Source organism: Tenrec ecaudatus, chromosome 13, assembly GCF_050624435.1.
Source record: "Tenrec ecaudatus isolate mTenEca1 chromosome 13, mTenEca1.hap1, whole genome shotgun sequence".
Taxonomy (NCBI): domain Eukaryota; kingdom Metazoa; phylum Chordata; class Mammalia; order Afrosoricida; family Tenrecidae; genus Tenrec; species Tenrec ecaudatus.
The window spans coordinates 2,201,210-2,216,692 of NC_134542.1; the positions used below are offsets into that span (position 1 = coordinate 2,201,210).

The following is a 15,483-nucleotide window of genomic DNA, read 5'->3' on the forward strand; positions in this document are numbered from 1 at the left end:
ATGGAGGCCGAGGCGAGGCCTGGCGGGCTCCGGCGCTTCAGCCCGCGTTGCGGTCGGCCTCGCCGGACGCTCAAGCCTCGAGTCCTGGTCGCCAGCCCTGCGCTGGAACGCTGTCCAGGCCCGCCGAGTGGCGCTGCCCGCTGCCAGGCCTATGTTTACAGTCACTCCCGCCCAGCACCCTGTGCTTTCCCCACCGCAAAGCGCCCGGGGCTTGCGCCGCGAGCGTCCCGGTTGCGTCCCGCCCCCTATGATTGGCAGCTGTGGCAGCCAAGAGGTTGCGGGATCTTTGTGGGGAGGCGGGCGGAGGCGGGGCGCCGCGGCCGTTCATTGGCGTGTCAGGGCCGCGGTTGGGCGGCCAGCTGACGAGGGGAGGGCGCAAGTGAGGCGGTACCTAGGACTCCCTGCGGACCAATAGGCGGGCGGGAGGCGGGGCCGAGCCGTAATTGACGAGCACTTCATTAGAAACCAGGCGGGAGGGAGGGGCTGCAGCAGCCAATGGCGGAGCCGCTGCGGCGGGAGAGGCGGGGTTGGCGCGGCTGACGGGCGTCCGATGCGGCCTATCAGCGAACCGCTCGGCGCCGGCGGGGGGCCGCAGCATCATGGTTCAACGTGGGTCAATTTTTTGTGAATGAGGAGGGAGGTTGTGGGGCCGCCGCCGCGGTGCTCCGTCCCCGCCGCTGCCGCTGCCGCCGCCGCCGCCGCCGTCGCCGCCGCCGCCACCGCCCGCGCCCGCACCCGCTGCCTGCGCCGCCGCCTCAGCGCCTGGGCCCGGCGCCCCCGGCCGCGTCCCGCTGTCGCCGCCGCAGCCGGAGCGCCCGAGGCCGGCAGACGCGGCGCAGCCGAGGAGATGCGGCTCGGAGCGCCCGGGCTGGGCTAGACCGCCGCCGCCGGAGCCGCCGCCCGAGCCGCCCGCCGCGGTAAGCCGCCGCCCGGCCATTGTCCGCGTCCCGCGCCGCCCGCAGGCCTCTCCCGGCCCGGGACTCCGATCGCCGGGCCCCTGACCCCGATCGCCCGGCCCGGGACCCCGATCTCCGGGACCTGGACCCCGATCGTCCGGCCCGGCTCCGCCTGGGGCCCCGATCGCCCGGCCCGGCCCGGGACTCCCCGATCGCCGGATCCGGGACCCCCGATCACCCGGCCCAACAACCTGATGGTCAGGCCTGGGGCCCCTGATCGCCCGGCCTGGCATTCCGGATCATCCGGCACCAGACCCGGATCACCCGGCCCGGGACTTCGATCGCTCGGCGGGTCCCGGACCCCGATCGCATGGCCCCAGACTCCTATCATCCTGCCGGGTCCGGGACCTCGGATCGCTCGCCCTGTCCGAACCCTAGACCCTGAGGATCGCCCTGTTCAGCCAGGGCCCCAGACCCCCCGCGATAGCTCATCTCTGCCTGGACCTCTTGGATTGCCTGGTTTGGCCTGGGCCTCAGCCCCCTGGGATAGCCGTCGGTCCAGACCCCCCTCCCCCCTCCCGCCCCATAGCCCTGTCCACACCCCGGGTCTCATGGATCGCATGGCTCCGCCAGGACCCCAGATCTTCCGGATGGGGCGGTTGGGGACCTCAGGACCCCCGGGTCTCATGGCCAGGCCTGGACCCTGGCCTCTGCCCCCCAGATCTCCCAACTCCCACACCCCAGATTGCCCTGACTCAGGCATCGCTTCTGTCTCCAAGCCCCCCTCCCCTCGTCCCCAACCGTCCTGCTCCACATTGCCTGGCCAGACCCCAGACCCCTTAAGTAGCCCCTGATGCCCTACCATTACCCTTCTATCTTGCCGGAGCCGGACCCCTGCTCCGGACCCCGCATACTCCCTCCCGGCTCCAGCCCTCCTCCCCCGCCATCGCCTCGAGCTCCGACCCCCAGCTCTGGCATCGCCCTGCCCTCGGCCTCCAGACCCCCCATCTCCGGCCCCAGAGGAGGCGCAGGCCGGGCCGCCGCCTGGGAGCCGCCGAAGGCCGGGCAGAGGCTCGGCGCTGGGCCGCAGCGAGTGCCACCCGCCTGTTTATCCCGACGGGAGCTGGGCTGCACCTTTCCGCTCCCAGGCGATAAACCCCAAACCCGCCGTGTGCTGATGCCCGCCTCCTACCTGCAAGCAGGTGACCGGTGGGGATCCCGGAGGGGGAGCGCCCGGACCCCCAAGCCTGGGTCTTGAGGATGGGGCCAGGTGGGGCCCGAGAAGATCCAGTGTGCTCAAGGCTCCAGTGAAGGGGGGTGTTGGGGTGGTGGTGGGGAATCCAGGCTTGCAGACCCAAGGCGGGCAGCCGTTTATATAACTTTGTTAGATGCTGTGAGTTTGCAGAAAAAGCCCGGTGGTGTGGTGTGGCATGGCGTGGCGGACTGGGTGCCGCTGTTGCCCCAGGCTGTGTGAGCTCTATTGGCCCCCAGCCTCGGGATGAGTCCACACCCGCAGGCAGGGGCTACCTAGCATTTTCCAGCTCAGGCCTGTACCTGCCATCAGCATTTACGGTGTGGCTAACGCACTCCGTGTGCAGTGTAGTTTATAAGCAAATGATCTCTATTTACATTCAACTGTTGAGTGGTTTGACACTGTTTTAGCAGGAGACCTTGGTCTCCGTTACTGGGGCGGGGGTGGGAAGGCAGCGCGCTCGAGGACTCACTTAATGCACATCAGAAATTTGTAATAACTCACAGCTCTGATCGCAGTGTTTTCTTTATTGCATGCTGTAAATTGACCTGCTGTGACACAATTTTCAAAGAAAGCGTTGCAGAAATTAAACTTCAGTTATTTTAAAACTAATGACTTTCTTAACTAAATCCTAAGTGCATTACTGTGGAGACCTACCTAATTGCTTGCTGAGAGGAGTGCCTGCTCTCAAACGGAAGGGCCAGGTCTCCCCCACTCAAGGGTCCTCTTTATTCCCACTGACCACCAAAGACCATGGAGGACCTGCATGGGCTGTGGTCCTGCCGTGGTCCTGCCTGCCACTGAGAGGTAGGGGTAGGGGTGCAGGCAGAGGCCCCGTGGTTTCACTTTTTCTTTTGTAATCTGCTTGTGACTTGGGCTGCCTGGGGTTTTAATTGTAGCTGGTAATTCCCTGCCTTATTTCAGCAACTGTCAGATGAGGCTGCTCTGCCAGGGAGAGTAGGGTGATGTTTGAGGGCTCAGGGGCTGGGGGGGGGGGGACGGTGGTACTGTTGAGTGTGTGTGTGTGGGGGGGGTTGGTTGGGATGAAGAAAATTGGGTTGCTTGTACACATGAGTGTACATAGCAATTACAAAGCAACAAAAGTTAGTGCAGGATTTAGCGGTAACTATGGCAACTCCATTTACTCTCTTATCATTGGCAATGCACCACGCCACCCAGTTAGAAGTTTCATGTGATGGCTGTTTTTGTTTGTATTTCAGTGTTGTTTTGTTTCCTGGGTAGCCCAGGAGAGCTCTGTGTGTCTGTCTGTGTGTCTGTCTGTCTGTCTGTCTGTCTGTCTAGCTATCTATCTGAGACTTCGTGAGCATCCCCAGGTGATTAATCTCTTGAGGTCTGTAGCAGTGGTCCTTGCTGGCTAGAGAGTGCAAGTTTGTAGGGAGGGAGGCTCTCCTAGGCCTTCAGTACTTTAAAGAGAAAGTGCCTTCCTTTGGAAAGGCCTCAGGACCTGGACAAGCAGGCCTACGTAGTGACTTGCCCCTTCTGCCCAGCAATCCCGGGTCTGGGGGGAGGGTGGAAATGACTGGAGTACACACAGACCTGGAAGGCCCAGACCAAGGACAGATGTGGCCTGAAAGGCCGGGAGAAGTCTCTGTGGTCAAGCCCCATTGCCCTGGGCAGAGGCCTTGGGGCTGAGCCCACGGGGCACCCAGCCCCGAGCAGCCCCAGCAGCTGCCTTGATCAGAGCTGGCTCTGTAACGATGCCCCCACCCACTGTGTGTTTACCAGTCGGATTCCGGTTCTTGAAGTCCCCACATCTTGGGGGGCTGCTGCACTCTGACTTTGTGGGGTGTCTTTGAACTGCTGTGCCTGGTCTGCCATCCTTCCAGCTGCTCTGTGAGACCTCGGGGCTGCCTGCATGGTTAGCTTTGATGTTGGGGGGTCTCGGAGGCAGCCCGACTGTGTGCCGTAATTGACGAGTGTGCTGTCTCTCGGGCAGAACTACTCTATTGGAAACGGCTGGGCCCTCGTTGCTGTAAGCCACCCCAGTCACAGATTCATACCCGATGGGGTGGCTGGAGCTACCAAGGCCACCTGCACAGGGTGGGTGAGCCGGACCAGAGGGGAACCCCTACTTGTCTACAACCCCTTGCCCTAGGGGTGGGAAGTGGGTCTTGGATTGCCCTTGTAATCTACTGCTTGGTTGTATGAATCTCCACTTCCCTGCAGGAGAAGTGGCATTGATTCCCCCCCAGTGCCCCTTGCACACAGGCTGCCCCTGTGGGCTTGTGGGACACTGCGGTGCTGGACAGGCTTCCTGGGAGATTCCAGACTGAGACTAGGAAGGAAGGCCTGCCATCCTGCTTCTGAAAATGTACTTAGGGACCCCTGTAGACCCACTGGCCCATTCCCCAGTTGATGCCTGGGCCCATGGGGAGGCCAGGCAGTGGCTTGTGATGTCAGGTTCCCAGGGCTCCTGTTGGGGTTAGATGAGGAGCCCCAGGCTTTCACTGCACTCAATGAAGTGTGACCCCACTGGGTGTTTTCTGTTGGGTGTGAGGGAAGGCCAGGGATCTGCTTGGGGCAGATGGCCCCCTACCCGACTCTCCTCTTACTCACTTCCTGGGAGGAAGGTCATGTAAAAATGGGTACAGTGCCGCACTCCTTCATGAGCCATGCAGTGTTGCTCGGACACAGGGCGCTGAGGGGCACTGTTTACTTCTCCGGCTGCTGTCCACACTGGCTGCCCACAGGCAGGTCTCGGGACATGCCACCAGCTGGTGAGAAAGTGTGAAACCCTGTGACAGTGGCCTGAACAGGACGCAGAGGCGCACGACACACTGGCTGGACGCAGAGCTGCCCAACCTCTCCTGTCTGGGAACCTCAGAGCATCTGACCCGCAGTGACACCGATGCCCATGATGACCAAAGTGGTTTCCTTCTGCTCTGTAGTCAAACGCTTGGGCTCCACGCTCCCCACCTGTCCCCAGCCCAGGATGGCCAACTACCCTCCTGTCCCGAGGGGCTCTCCCTCTGCCCATCCTCCTCCGATGCCTCAGTCCCTCAGGAGCTGCTCCAGCATGGTCAAGTCCTTGAATCACAATCAGACCAGGCCTCTGCCTAAAGCGATCTTCATTTCCCTCCATCGCCACAGAGGTGGGGGCTAAGGTTTGCTGGTGGGTGGCAGCTGCATAGCTCAACTCTTCCCCCAGCAGCCCAGGGGCTGACGGGGGGCAGGGGCTGTGGCCGGGGTGTGGGTGGGGGGGGGCCCACCGGAGGGCATCCTGAGCAGCTTCACCTTATCTGGAAAGGTTTTATGGATGGGTGCATTCCAGTGGTGGAAACCAGCTCTGGAGAACAACTCCTCCGTCTGGAGCAGCGTGCTGTGCACCAGGCTTGCATCCTGCCTCCCATTTTCTCCATCTGTGTGTAGAGCAAGCCATCCGAGAACCCTGCTCTGAAGAAGCCCTGGAAGAAGACTTAATTCGCAGCCTGTGGCTTACAGGCAGGAGCTCTGGGTGGTGTTGCAGTTACCCTTTGGGCAGCGATCCGCATGGCCGCCAGTTCAAAACCACCATCAGCTCCTCCGGAGAAAGACAGGGCTTTCTCCCGTCAACAGGGACAGTCCCGGAAACCCACGGGGTCTCTGTGGGCCAGCGCTGGCTGGATGGCAGTGAGTGTGGTTTTTCATGCATAGCCTTGCTTGCCTACAGCCAAGAGGCCTGCAGGCACTTAGAGCCGACAGTGGAAAACTAGCTTTCAGCAGGGATGACGCCTCAACGCAAGGCAAACGGAAGCCCTCCCAATCGGGCCAATGCGCAGCATCGCGCTGAGCGGATGTAGCTAAGGGCTTCATCTCGCTGGGGCCCACAGTCCACATGTGTGAGAGCGCCAGTCCAGAAGCCAAGCAGCCTTATCCTGTCGGGCCCCTCTGCAGCCGATGACCTCTGTCAGGGCGGGAAAGCAAAGATAACTAACACCCTGAGCACCAAGACGCACTGGGGCCAAGCCGTGGTGTTTTCAGTGGTCTCACACAGCAGGCAAACCCCGTGCCGTGGCCAAGGCAGGCCCAAGAACTGATGCCTTCGGACGGTCATCCTGCTGAAGAAACCCACGAGAACCAACACACCCCTGTCGGGGGAAGTGCAGCCAGAGGGCTCCCTGGAGGTGAGGCTGGAGAGACGTGCCCTCGGGAGAGAGCGGCCCCTGGAGAAGGACGTCGTGCTGGGTAAAGTAGAGGAAGGTCCTCCACGCAGTGGGCTAACGCGACGACTGCAGCGCTGGGCTCACAAGTAGCAGTGTCTGAGCCGCGTGCCAGGCAGCGCAGCGCTTCCTTCTGTCGCACCCCGGGTTGCTCTGCGCCGGAACTCCTCCTACAGCACCAGCATCAGCGGTCCACCCCCAAACCAGGAACCCCAAGGGGGAATAGGGCAGATTCAAGAGTATCCGATAGTTTAAAATTCCCTCCAAGCAAGGGAAGAGATGCTGAGAGGAAGAGGACAAAACAGGAAACCCCAACCTACCGGCCAACCCAAAAGGCCATTGTGGGCGGGTCAGTTCCCGTGTACCAAAACCTGGTGTGGAGATTCTGAGACGCTAAGCCTTTGTGGGAGCGAAAGCCTCATCTTTTTGCCCCAGGAGCAAATGGTGGGTTTGAATGACAGACCTTCAGTTAGTGGCCCAGCACCTTAACCAGCAGCCCCTCCAGGCTATCACGTGCCTGGTGGGACCTAACGGTCACTGTATAAAGAGCTCTCGGGAGCCAATGAGAAAAGAATGGCCATCCCCATTGCAAACCAAGAGAGACACACAGCTGGGCATTTCTGACTGGTTAATAGTGAATAAAGACCTTGCGGGTAAAGAAATTCAAGTCTAAGGGGGTCCATTCATAGCAGCAAAGACTCAAAAGCTTGCTAATATCCATCCTTGGTGTAAGGATCACTCTTAGCGGTTTCTCTGCAGCCGAAGTAAGCCACTCCGTGGAGGCATTGTAGGGCAGGAGGCTCGGCTCGGCGATGATTATTTCTGTGTATGCTCTAGCGCCCAACAGCAGTGGGTGGCAGCATTGCCCGAGGGCCAGTTCCCCTGGCGCAGCCGTCCTGCTGAGGGCGTGCATCTTCAGGAAAGACCAGCACCAGGGCGTGGGATGCATCGTGCGCAGAGCTGCTCTTCCATTGATCCTACGCGTGCTGTTTACGACATTCATGTGTTTATCTGCCCCCCCTTCACAAGCACCTCGGCTTGGGCTGCTAGCTGCAAGGTCGGCAGTTTAAAGGAGAAAGACGAGGCTTTCTACTCCCAAAGAATTACCGCCCTGTGGAAGGGGGTAGATGCACTCCGCCCTATAGCCCAGCTTTGGGTTGGAACGACTGGATAGCAGTGAGCTTTTGGTTTGTTTCACTCAAATGAAGACGGGTCTCCCCACCAGTGAGTGGTTTCCCTTCCCTTCCTCTCCCACCCCTCCAAACCCACTGCCCCCAGGTGATTCCGACTCAGAGCAACGCTCTAGGAACGGGTAGAACTGCTCCTGTGGGAATCCGCCGGTAACTCTTTAGCAGCGCAGAAAGCGGCCTCATTCTCCTTGGTGGTTTCAAACTGCTGACCTTGCTGTTAGTAGCCCAACGCATAGTGTGCTACTGCTTCTGTTGGTGCGAAAGCTTTTCTCCGTGGCTCACGGAAGCACGCCTTGGGCTCTTTTATAACGGACCGCTTTCACCGCACCCCTGCCGGCCAGTGTCGTGGCCAGCTTCACGGCCACAGTTTCAGGCTGTGGAGCACCGCTGTGTGGGAGCCAGCGTGGACCCCTGGGTGCTATACATATTTTTCTGGTGTGAAGGGTCCTGCAATGGACCCGAGGGCCACACACGGAACCCAACACCAAACACACTGCCACTGAGTCAGCCGATGTCCATGCCTGGCGACGGACGCCGCCGCCTGCAAGGGGCTTCACGGGGTCGTGAGAAGATGGCTCTCTCGCTGAGTGACACTGTTCCACCCCTCCTCCAAGCCCGTCCCGTGTCTGCTGGCCCTAGGTCTCAGGGTGGGTGCCATGGGTCTGTGTGTGTGTTGGGGGTGTCATGGGGTGTCCGGGTCTCATTTCAGGTGATGCCACGCTGTTGTCATTGGGGATTGCATTTCTGTCACACGTGTCCGTTCCCCGCCGCGTGTGAGGTGAATTATGCATGGGACATAGGGCTGCAGGGTGTCAGGTGAGGGCACCCAGTCCCCCATAGGACATATGCAGTGAGGGGCCCTCCCCTGCCATGTTGGTGCCATTTGCATTTCTACAGGGAGCTGGGGACACTCACGGATGACACAACTGTCTCCGTTGGGCAATGAAGGCGGTCACACCCTATTTCCAATGAGCGAGGACGGCGTGTGCCTGGGGTACTGGTCCTTGTCCATGCTTCACTCAGCAGTGTTTCCCAGGGCCACCTCAGTGACCCCTCCCCAAAGTCCACCCACCAGCCTCTTCAGGCTCCCACCCATGCTCGCCCTGCGGCCCTGGGCCTCACTTGCTGCCAGGCTTAGCTCCTGACGGCTATGTTCCCTGCTCCCTGCCTCCTTAGGCCCCAGGGCCTTTGCACGTGCCCTTGTCCTGTCCTTCTCCAGCCTCTCACTCTGGCTCACCACACCCACCCTGCTTAGCCCACCAGCCAGTCTTTCTCCTCCCTCAGGTGGGCCAGGCTGAAGTCCCAGCCCCTCACGGTGGCATCCCTGGGGGTGGCATAGGGTCCAGGTGCTCCAAGGTCTTGATGCCGCTGGCGAGCATCACCTGCTGCCTGGTGCTCAGGGGATGTGCAGTGATGGAGGAGTGAGACAGTGTGGCCTTGGTTGAACAGTCCCTCTGAATGAGAAGACAAGTCCCGGAAACAGTGTGGCCTTTGGTGTATGGGACCCCTGAAAATAAACGTTGGGTGCAGCATGAGCTTGGACAGACCGCCCGTTAAGGGGATGGTGGGGTGAGTGAGTGAGTGGGTGGGTGAATGGGTGAGTGAGTAAGTGAGTGAGTGGGTGGGTGAGTGGGCGAGTGAGTAAGTGGGTGGGTGGGTGAGTGAGTGGGTGGAGGAGACCGTGAATGGGTCGGGGAATAAGTGGGTGAATGGGTGAGTGTGTAAGCGAGTGAGTGAGTGAGTGAGTGAGTGAGTAGAGTACTGAGTGGGCGGACAGGTGAGTGGGTGGGTGAGTGAGTGGGTGTGTGGGGGGTGAGTGTGAGTAGGTGGGTGTGTGGGTGGGTGTGTGGGAGACTGAGTGAGTGGTTGATTTGGGGAGTTGGTGGGTGAAAGGTGTAGTGGGCCGTGAGCGGACACTGGGGACATGGTTCTTATGTGTGGAGATGTCCCGATGTTGCTGCTTTTCCCGAGCCCCAGTGTTGAGTGAGCTGGGCCTGGTCCCTGCAGGTCCTTGCTGCCCAGGTGCCACCATGAGGGCACCATGAGGGTGGGGTGGGGACAGACATCCCTGGAGGAGACTTGGCTGAGGCATATGTGGGTGAGGGCAGTGCTGGGAGCTGACCAGTGAGAGATGGGGGTGGGAGTAGGGTGAAGTGGGGTGCGGTGAGGGGACTGAGTGCGGGCTGAGGTGGGAGGTTGGGGATACGGCAGAAGGGGCTGGCCACGGCCTCTTTTTGCTAGAGTGGTGGCCACCCTGGTGGGAGACTAGTACTGCCCGCTGGCGTCCAGACCCCGAGGCTGAGTACTGTATTCAGTCTGGCAGCCTCTGTCTGGGGCCAGGGGCTTGTCCTTGGCTGAGGACCTGGTCATCATGGGATGATGCCCCTGCTCTGTCTACCCTCCTTCTGAGACTGTGAGCACGTGGGGTGCTTTTCAGAGACCCCCGGCGACTGCAGCTCGGCCAGCACCTCTCTGAAGCCCAACTTCATGGCTGTGCGGTCGCTCCATCCGGGTGGGCATGGGCTGCTGGCAAAGTCAGGCGGCTCTAGCTGTTCAGGCCGAGTCCCAGAGAAAGCCCCTCCCAGCAGCTGGGGCAAGCTGAGCTGCCCTTGGGATTGAGCCTGTACTTCACTGGAGCTGGGTGAGAGTCAGTGTACAGAACCTTCCAGAATGCAGCCTAGAAGACCTGCCACCCAGCTTTTGGGCTTTAAAAGTGGACAGGCCAGGAGGATGCAGGGAAGCCACCCAGGGGTGGGGGCCCAGGAGTCTGGGCCTGTGTCCTCCTAGTTGACTGTGGGTGGAGAACTTTCTTTCTTAGCTCTGCCCTGCGTGGGGTGCAGCCCAATGGAGTGGCAGGGATGGACTGGCCTGAGGGTCTGTGGGCAGTGGGCCAGGCTGCCTGGAGCTGGCCGAGGACCAGAGAGGTCATATTTGATGAGAGACTCTTCACTATTGTGGTATTTCTGGGAGGCGACCCCACCCTGATGATTGAGATTGCGGGGGGCGGGGTGCTTTGCACATGTTCCTTCTCTGCACAGCTGTAGGGGCTTGGGCACCGGCCCCACAGAGAGGCCCAGACAGCCCTGCCCAGCGGGCTGTGTCAGCTGCCAGCCGCCAGGCCATAGGGCCCTGTTCCCCTGTGGCTGGACTGCAGTTAGGGCGCCCCGTTCTCTTGCTGGGAAAGGTGACTGGGTTTGGAGTTTGTTTTAACAAACCAGGCCGACAAACAATGATGTCAGTGCCCAGTGAGGCTTCCAGATTGAGGCCTCAAAGCCCCTCCTGAAACCCTCGGGGTGAGCACTCAGCCAGGGTCCCTGTGAGGACACTGGCTGTGGGGTCTGCCAGGCCGCGCCCCTTCCCCCTTCTGCGAGCGAGGACTGAAGGGATGGCACCTGACATCAGTCACTGCACGTCTATCCTGTGTCAGTCCTTGCCTGTGTGTGTGTGTGTGTGTGTATCTGTGTGTTGTGTGCTTATGTCTGGCCTGTGTCAGAGTCGTTGACTGTGGGCTGTGTGTGTGTATGTATATATGTGTATGTATACATGTGTGTACGTAGTGCGTGTGTGTATGTCTGTCCTGTATTGGGTTGTAGGCTGCTGGCTTTGTGTGTTTGTGTGTGTGGTGTGAGTGTATATGTCTGTCCTGTACTGGAGTTGTAGGCTGCTGGCTGTGTGTGCGTGCGCGCTGGGTAAAGGTTTACAGAGCAGATCATCCATTTCACCGTCAGGAATCCAGACCCACTTGTCTCAGGATTGCAGACCCTGCGGTGCCCACCCCCACCCCGTTCCTTCCTGTCCCCCACCCCAGTCTTTCTCCTCCCCTTCCATCCCTTCTGAACTTTGTCCTTGGGCACATCCTGCCCTTTTGATCTCAAACGGTTGATTACTTGAAGGTGTGTGAACCTCGCTGGCTGGCAGGCTGGCTCCCTAATTGCCCCCTGGAAGCCAGGCTGTGTGTTGGCTGCTCAGAAGGAGTCCAGGCTGAGGAGCTCTGGGTACTGGTGCAGGGGCTTTGGCCCCTGTTGTTTCCACGCCTCTTCTGCCTTGGGGTCCCGGGGTCCCTGGTGGGGCTAGTTGGTGTGGGCTCGGGTGCAGCCAGCACTCTCCGTGGATCTGCTTAGGATGCCCGGAGTCAGCTGGGGCGTGGAATCAGAGGCTGGGACCCCAGCTCCACCTGCCATGGTCTCGGTGTTTGGCTAGGTCCCCATCCAGAGGACAGCCTGAAGAGGGTGGGAGGGTGGCTCTGCTTGGTTGACACATGTGATACTGGTGATTGTCCTTGAAGGAGGTGCCAGCCTCCATGGATAAGGAGACAAGATTTTAACGTTGGTAAAGTGGGACACCATTGGTAAAACTCATATCCTGGCGAAATAGCCACATGGCAGCTGAAAATTGTATACCTTAGCTTATCATGCCTTCTTTCCAAACATTGGGACTTTCTTAAAATGCCGTGGGACGCGGGAAAAAATGTTAAAAATCGGGACTGTCCCATCAAAAGCGGGCGTCTGGTCACCTTATCCATGGTGGACACCATCACTGAGGGTCAGCGTGGAGATGGGGTCACAGGTCGGTGTAGAGGGGGGGTCACAGGGGTGAGTGTGGAGATGCGGTCACAGGGGCTGGTGTAGAGGTGGGGTCACGGGTCAGCGTGTGGTGATAGGTCACAGCAGTGACAGACCCTGGATGGACTACAGTAGGGCATTTCGTGGCTCAGCCTCCCAGACAGCAGATGAAGGGAGGCTTCAGGTGGGATTTGCTCCAGCTCCTGAAGCCTGTCCAGGGCTGACCACCCCCCACCCCAGATGAGTCCAGGTCATGGGCCTCAGACCTGGGCTGACCCAGCAGACCCCCAGAGACCCCTCATGAGCTTGTTGCTGCTGCAGGTTCAGGTGGGGTGGGTTCCCTTCCAGCAGATTTGCTGTGGGAGGGAAGGGGGAGGAAAGGGGAAGGGAGGAAGCAGGTCTGCGGACATCCCCAGTGGTCTTTCGGGTGAGTTGACCTTGTGTGGACTGAGGAGGGCCTGCTGGGATTCCGGGGTCAATGAGCACAGGGGCTGGGGAAGTGCTCTCTTGGGAAGTCTCTTGGGGCTTCATGGGCAGCCCTGGCAGGTTGGAAGGGTGGACAGGTAGTGGAATACATGAGGCCTGGCTGCTAAGACATGGGACGCAAAGATGGCCATGGGGGCCCCGGAGCTGGGACAATAGCCGCTCCTGCACCCACTTGAGAGCCAGGGTCCTGACCCAGTGTGGACATCACTGGGTCTCAGAGCCCCTGCTGCACTGCAGCTGGTGGATGCCAGCCGAGGAATGTGTGTCCTCCCTGGAGGGGCCTCATCAGGGGCAGGGCTTGCTCCCTGGCTGTTGTGAGCACTGGGCTGAGGCTGGTGTGACTCCCTCCTGGGCTCAGTGCCCATGGGTCAGCAGGAGAGCTCCCTGTGACCTGGACATGACTCTGTGGAGGGTCCCACGTGCCTTGCTGGGCACCCTGTGGTTCCGTGGTTATTTCAGAAAACTTGCCCATCCTCAAAGCCCTTGGGACGTGGACAGCTGGGTGATGGTGGTGGTGGCTTTGGTCAGACCCCTGCTCCGAGTATGCCCATCCCCTCACAGTGAGCTGGCACCCCTGCCCCATGGTCGGGGCGGCCTCACAGAAGCTAGGGTCTGGAGGGTGCATATGTGGTGGCAGGGCTCGTGTGGCCACCTCTGTCTTCTCAGAGGGACTGAACCAGATCCCACCACTGTAAACTATCTACCTCAATGATCTTCTGACTCTGGCGGACGTGGGGTCCCAGCCAGAGCCAGGAGGGAGCCCACCCACTTCCTGCTCCCCAGGGGCTCTAGGAGGGCTGTGGGCCTGGGCACACGTAGTTATGGCCCCTAAGGGCAGCCCCCATGGTGACCTCACCAGGCTGCTTGACACCAGACCCCACCGCATGCTCCAGCTTTCTCCCCTTCAGCCTTGAGTGCATGCACACTTGAGCACTCACGAGGAGACATGTGCAGGTACACACACATCTGCACATGCCTGGGCACACACATGGCCCATTTCACACACGTGTGCACATGTATACTCTGTGCATGCCTGCACACCTGTCACACATGCATGAACACATGGAAGGAGCAGTGGGCGTGTGACTGGCCATTGGTCATTGGGGTAGCATAGTGCTATATCCCCAGGCCCGCTGGACCTGGGGGCGGGCCTGTGTTGAGGACCAGGAGAAGGAGTGGGGGTTGGGGGGGTGGAGTCTTGTCTCTTCTGGAGGGGTCATTTCTCGGGTCCTGTGGGTCAGTGGGTCAGGTGCAGGCTGGCCTTTGGCCTGTGTCTGAAGCCGGGCCTGGTCTCAGCCATGGGACCTTCCTGCGGCCTCACTCTTGGCCTGGGCCCTGCCCTCTGGGCAACACTAAGTGCCCCCTCTGCTGGCCTGTCCTCCCATCACCCCTCCAACAAACCAGCCCTGTCTGGGATGCTCCTCCCAAACCAGCCCCGTGAACTGGATGGCTCAGCCCTACCTCCTCACTGCCCATCCTGGGGTGATGCTCCTTGGGGCCCTTGCTCCTACCTCAGTAGCCGTGACCCTGAAGCCCGTTTCTGTTTCAGAGCACCCTCTTCCAGAAACTTGGGACCCCCTCCTCAGGCCCCAGTGGGCTCTGCCCCAAGTCCAGCAGTGGCCGCTTCTCGGGAGAAAGAGGAGACCACCCGCTCCAGTAAAGACAGCCTCTGAAACGCTAGCAACTCTGCTCCAGCCCCTGGGCCCCCAGAGGCACACCCATTCCACTCTGAGGAGTGGGTGTCGGTTCCTGGCAGACAGGGTGGTGTTAGTCACAAGCGGGTGAGGCAAGGGGAGGGGAGGGCAGGTGTCCCCCTAGATGAAACCCCAAGGATCATGTGTGTGCCACAGCCCCTGGCTGCCAACTGGAGGAGGTGCGCTGGTCAGCCTCCAGGTGGTGGTCTCGCTCCGCTGCCCCCTGACTGAAGGTCTTGTCCTACCTGGCAAAGAGGGCAGCACTGGGGCTCCCAGGAGCGGGCCGGCCACGGGCGGCCCTCAGGGATGTGCTCTGAGCCTCTTGACATGGGCAGCCTCAGCCGGCCTCCACTGGAAGGAAGCACACTGCACCACGGAGACCGTTCTCCGGGTGGGCATTCTGCCGGAAAGCATTTTTTGTATGGAAGCATTTTCCATATCGTTAATATTCGGGAAATTAAATTAGGAGCATAGATCAGCAGTACAAATAAAGCAGTTACTGTAATAGGGAAAAGTGCTAATGATTTAATTTGTATATGTGTCAGAAGGTCCCCCTACACCCCCCCCCCCCACATACACACACTCTCTGCCTTGGTCATAAAGACAGGTTGAGTATCACAAATGCAAGCAAATGAAGAAATCCGCAAATTCTCCAAGTCCTCTTTCGGAGCAATGGCATCCTCGGGCTTCAGGGTGATGTTTTAATCACTAGGGCACCTAGTTTTAATCTGTTCCGTGAGCACAGGCCCTGCTGAGCCTGGGAAGGCAGCTGCTTTGAGGGGAATTGGGACTGGGAGGTCAGAACCTGCCCCCTGGGGCTACAGGCTGGCTTGCTCCGCAGGCAAGGGTGGCGCTTCAGCCCGCCCCAGAGTGCTGCGGGAGACAGGCCTGGATGGCAGTCGCCTGGAGGGCCCTGTGGGTCATTCCCGCGGGTGCCATGGCGATCATCTGGCTCCAAGCAGAGAGGAGCAGAAAGATGTCTCCTCCGGGTTCCTTGACCACACCCAGGCCTTCCACTGTGCTGGAGCAGTAACGAACTACAGACAGCCGGATGGGAATTCCAGACACTTCATTGTGCTCCCGCAGGACCTGTGCATGGATCAGGTTCACACGGAACAAGGGAACACTGCCTGGTTTCTAGTCGGGAAAAGCGCGTGTCCGGGCGGTATCCTCTCAGCCCACTCATCCAGTCTGTGCTGAGCAGACCATCCGAGAGGCCGCGTGACGCGCAGAGGAACAGGCA

General features: G+C 60.0%; 1 protein-coding gene across 1 annotated transcript in view; it reads left to right on the forward strand.

Moving 5' to 3' along the window:
* Nucleotides 1-739: 739 nt before the first annotated feature.
* The window catches only part of HDAC4 (histone deacetylase 4), a 135,888-nt gene continuing 121,144 nt past the window's right edge, over nucleotides 740-15,483 (forward strand). The window contains exon 1 of the mRNA XM_075528828.1: nucleotides 740-917. The gene's annotated coding sequence lies outside the window, so the exon portion shown is untranslated. The remainder of the gene's footprint in view (nucleotides 918-15,483) is intronic.